This window comes from Carya illinoinensis, chromosome 14 (assembly GCF_018687715.1).
Source record: "Carya illinoinensis cultivar Pawnee chromosome 14, C.illinoinensisPawnee_v1, whole genome shotgun sequence".
NCBI classification, from domain to species: domain Eukaryota; kingdom Viridiplantae; phylum Streptophyta; class Magnoliopsida; order Fagales; family Juglandaceae; genus Carya; species Carya illinoinensis.
The window spans coordinates 25,956,546-25,962,545 of NC_056765.1; positions in this window are offsets into that span (position 1 = coordinate 25,956,546).

The window sequence follows — 6,000 nt, forward strand, 5'->3', positions numbered from 1 at the left end:
TGACGGAGATAAACACAAATTGGGGCTTTGAGTTTTTGAAACACAGAGGGGAACAAAAGAATCTTTGAGGTTTGTAAATACAAAGAGGCAAGATCGAAGGAGATACACACAGAGGAAGGAAGAAAGCATCGAGAGAGATAAACACATAGAGGGTCTACATAAGAAGGAAGGAAAGGGAAGGAAAGGGGGGGGGGGGGGATCTGATCGGCACGAGATGAAGGCAGATCGTCTAAAACCAAAACGCAGTCGTTTTGATTTTTCCATGTCAGCACGTTTGCCCCGCGCTTGCACACGCCGATTGCATCTAGACTTTTTTTTTTTTTTCCTCTCAGTGGCACAAACTTGTAAGTAGCCAATGTTCCTATACCCATCTTTGTACTAGTGCCTTTTTGCTCTTTGTTTCAAGGTAATGTTTTCTTGTTCCAGCAAAATCCCCAGTCTCGATTGTATTTGCTTCACCTCGTGAATGTTATGCTCATCCTCATTATCCTGTAAATGCTTCAGTTTGTCATATAGGTCTTTTAATTCCTTCCCTTTATTTTTATACTTTCTTCTACTCCATCTCTCCAAATATCTACCACATATCTCAAGAAGGTTCTTCACATTAGCCATAGGATCAGTATTTGTATCCCCCACTTTCCAACTATCTTGAACCACACTACCACAATCATCTTCTAACTCCCATCTTACCTTTTATTTGAAAAGCTGCCCCCCACTTCTGATTTCCTCCCCTTTTCCACTAAACCTTATTAGTAAAGGCTTATGATCAGATCTTTTTGCCACTAGAACATTAACCCCATAGTCTTTAAATGTGTGAGTCCAAATAGGATTGGCTACCACTCTATCTAGTCTTTCTTTTGTATATGTTCCATCCCCATGTTTATTACTCCATGTGAACATGTCCCCTCTATGGCCCAAATCATGTAGGTGACATCTCTCTAATGCTTTTCTAAACCTGACCATCTACACTTCCCTTCTAGGCTTTCCTTCCCTCTTTTCATTATTGTATAGGATTTCATTAAAATCCCCAAGAACACACCAAACATGTTGAAAATCTGGTTTAAGGAATTCCAAAAGATCCCGTGCTTCATTTCCCTTTGCTACATTTGGTTCACCATAAAATCCCATTAGTAGCTATTTTGAAGTAGACTCCTTATCTTTAATGCATGCAGTCATGTGTCTATCAGAATAATTAACTATTTCCACATGAGTCTCTAATCTCCAAAGAAGAGCCAATCCTCCACTCCTCCCTCATGCATCCACTACAAAACTACCACCATACCCCAGTCTCCACTTAAGTTTACTAAAATTGTTTGCACATAGCTTTGTTTCCATTAAAAAAACAAAGTTGGGTTTCTTATTCTTCACCAATAAGCAAAGATTTTGAACTGTCCGAGTATTCCCAAACCTTTAGCAGTTACAACTTAGGAGAATTATTGAGCTTGGTGGGGCTAACTAGCAGCCACCACCAATTCAGTTTCAGGTTTCTCAGAGGCATTTTCATGAATAGTTCTAATACACTTCATATTACTTTGTTTTTCAGCAATAATATCATCATCCACACATGATCTCTTGCCAATACTCCCCAGGCACTTATCACTTGATCTCTTGCCCATCCCTTGAGTCCTTCTCTTCTAGCTTCGATTCTGTTTGCCATCATGACTATCAATTCCTTCAACTAACTTAACTTCCTCTCTTGCGACTACTACTTCTTTCCTTATGTTTCTTGCACCTCCTTCTATATGAATACTAACTGAACCATTAACAACCCGTTTACTACTTACTAGGCTTGCTTTTTTTAAGTCCATATCCATGTCACTATCCTGATGAAATAAGCCGTTACGTCCCCCCCCCCCCCCCCCCCAAAAAAAAGTTTTTTAACTCCTTATCCCCCTTAAAATGGAAATAGTCCAAATCCCCTTTCTCACTCACCTCCTATTGACCGTTAGTCTTCATACCCATCGTGAATTGTGAAAAACTAAATCCCCATTATTCTCCCTATCACAATTATCTTTCTCAATCACATAACTATCCACACTTAAATTCAAATTTCCATTATTTTTGCCGTCTTCCACATATATCCTTCCCCTTTCCACCGCCCCAGACTTCATCAGCACCTCACCAACTCCAAGTGACTATATTGGATATGGTGTCCTCTAATACAAATTTGGAGAATTTTTTTCATTCCTGTGAAAACTCCCTTCCAAATATACATAAAGACCCTTCTTTTGTATTACTTCTACTCATAGCCATGACTCGAACTGGGCTGATGTCCCTTCTGCTTCTGGATTCTTCCTCCCTTCATCTGAACAATCACCTGATATATGTACAATTTGGCAACAATTGAAATATGTTTTGGGTAATTTTTCATATTTAAGAGGAATCTACACTCAATTACCTTGGACATTAATCATAAATCCTCTAGCAATTTTCTTTGTTAAGAATAACTCCACTTTTAACCGAAGAAATTTTCCCCATCCCACTCCATCCTTTGGAACATCTACTTCAATGATTTTTTCCAATGAATTGCCAATACGTGTGCCACATTCCTTATTCATGAAAGCCATTGGCAACTAATGAAGTTGCAACTAAAATTCTTCTTGATCAAAAGACATCAACTGTGGCTGAGTGTAAACATCAAACAACTTCATCACAAGCAAACAATTATCAAATAACCACGAACGCCCTGCCATCACTTTCTGTTTATCAACCTCTGTTTTGAACATAATAATAAAAATATTATTTTGATACTCAAGAAAGGATGCTGCCTTGTTGATCTTCCAAATTTTCCCCATTATCGAACATAGTACCTCCCTTTTTATGACTCTCTCCAACCATACTTTCCCCACCACACTTCTCTTACATTTTCTTCTAGCCTCTTCTGGAACATCTCCTTCTAACTCTAAAGTTTCATTCTCTTACTTTGTTAATCTCAGATTCTCCCAGTTTTCTTCAAAACCTTCCATATTGTAGACAGTTTGTCACTACTACAATGCCAGAGTCGTGGACAGCAAAACTCCTCTAATTCCTTGGGAGAGAACAAAAGAGGAGACAACTTTTTGTATGGTCTTCGTTTTTAAGTTTTCATTGAAAAAGACTTAAAAGTTACATTTACATGATGCTTATTTAGGGAAAATATTCTAGTGCTAGAAGGTTCTTCATTCATCTATGAAAACACTTTTTCCATCTAACTATTTTGATGATAAAAAATGATAAAGGATAAAGTTTTGCTCCAAATTAAGTTAAAATAATTAAGAAGTGTTATAGATAAAAAAATATTATATAAAAGTAAATTTATAAAGTGACGTAACTTCATGTGACTCGTTAGATCTACTTTATGATAAAAATGACTTTACAATTTAATGTACAACATCAAACTATGTCACTTCAATTACAATAGTTTATATCTTTTGAGACGAAAATTTTCATCCCAAAAAGATATTGTTTCATCCCAAAGGAGTTTTTGAGATGAAAAAAAGGTCACAAATTCATCCCAATATTACTGATCCAAATGATTTTTTAGGACGGAATTTTGATTTTATTTATTGGGATGAAATTGGAGAAAAAGGTTTGAATGACAAATTTTTTTGGGACTTTTTTGTTTTGTCCCAAAAAATCGCTTGAACGGTAAAATTTATATGTTCAAACAAAGTAGTGATTTGAGTATGTAAGATTATTTGTTTAATTGAATAACTTTGGTTCGAACGACTTTACATTTGAATGATAAAATTTAAATTTGAACATCATATATTGTTTAAACTTTTATAGTTGATTGTTCGAACGTATGTAGTTAACAGTTCGAACATCAATTTTGACGTTCAAATAATTTACTATTCAAATTCGTTTGAAAGCTTAATGTATTATTCGAACGGTTATGTAACTTTTGATTTGTCCAATGGTTGTTCAAACGCAATTTACACATTATGTTTGAATGTCTTTATTATATCATTTGAATGGTTGGCGCTTATTTGCTGCTAGAATAGTTTTTCTTGCGTTCGAGTTCACTATAATATTTTTTCAACCCATTAATAGAAAATAGAACACACATAAACAATATCTTAAAATACATTAGTACATGTTCAACAAACATAAAAATAGTCTCATAAATGCTAACCAAGTAAATAAAACAGAGCTTTCATAATATAAAAGCTAAGAGTTGAAAATATGATCTATAAATTAAATAAATTGCTTGGAGGCTTGAGTTGTTGCATAAGCATCTTTATTTGGAGCTGCATTTCTCTCCCAAACTCCGCATGTTGCTTTTCTTGTTATTTCATTCGCGTCTCTAACCTCACTTCCTCTAATGCTTCAATTCTTCGATCTCTAACCTCTCTTCCTCTAATATTCTAGAAGTGTTGGCATGACTGGACAATGAGGACGAGATATAAGGCTTGACACAATAACCTAAATCCTCAAATAGGCTGAATGTGGACCCAGAACCTTCGTAAAAAATTTCACATCACTTGTTTTGAAATTTTGATCAGTTACAAATTCAGCACATAGGGTAACTAATTCTTCCTATACATAAGAGAAATAATTATTATTGCCACAAATATATAAATAAGTTTTAATTAAAATAGATAATAACACTTACATAATTTTCAAGAGCATCGAGATTAGCCTACTCTCCATTATGATTAGTATGTGATTATAATTGCTATTTAAGTCTTGTTACATGATAAATATTTTATAGATATATAAAGTCATTAGAATACAAAAAGCAACAAACTTGAGTAAAAAATAAACTTATCAACTTCTTAGAGGGTCAATGGAAGGATCTTAAACCTGCATGATGATGAATTTTCAAATAATTCTATTTGTTTTGTTATAGAATTTCGTTTTTGCATAGAATTTGTAAATATTAGCAAGAGAAATTATAAACCATGACATGTAAAACAAGTTATTTATTTACCTTAAATGTAGAATCCTTAAACATATCACAAAATTTATACCAATCTAAAGGTTGGACATTCAGAAAAAGATTTTGGCATGTGTCATCCTTGTTCTCAAATTTATTGTAATGCTCATGACATATGGCCTTAGAGCATTGACATTGGATTGACTATTCCAATATTTAAAATTTGAAGAATATGTAATTTTTTAACTTTTAATTAACCACTCAACACTTAAAATCTACATTGGATTAGACATCACATTCTATATAATAATAAAATATTATTATTTTTTATTATTTATATTTCTTTAATTAACTTTTTTAATATTTTTTAATTTTATTTTCATAATCTTCAATAACCTCAAATAATCATATTCATTTTTATTTTCACAATCCAACAATCTATAATATAATAATCTCATATGCACATAGATGGTGAAATCTCATATTATATAAATAAAAATCTCATATTTACCATCCGTAAAAATTCCATATATATATAATATAATAATATCAAATGTGGGATAAATGTGAGACAAGAAATAATAAAATACTAGTTTAAAGAAGCTATAGTTGTTTTCATATATGGAATGTGGGATGGATTTACTGTAGTTAATAGTTCATATAAAAAGTGTTTAGTTAATTCAATGTGGATTTAATTTTATCAACATTCTTTAAAATATGAAAAGCACTGGCATTTGGCAAATCCAATGCCAGTGCTCTTATATTTTTGGAATGCATTACACATAAGCTCATCAACATCCTTGCACTCCTCCCTCCGACCAAAATTGAGTTCGAAGTCATCCTTGAAAAAATAAGACGCACGAACAAATAATTACATATTCTATATATTCCATAGACATTAAATAATTTGGTATAAACTGAATTACATAATTACCAAATAGTGTTTCTTAATAAGCTTTTTGACATCTTGGAAAATTTTATACCATGAACTCATAACCCAAGGTCCATAAGTTTGTGTAAGAGCACTTACTTAAGAAGCAAGCGAGGCCACTGGTTCTGCTTCACCTCTAGTATGACTATTAGAAATGTTAACCTTAATTTTATAAACTTTATAATATTGTTCTAACATCACGCTTCTAATA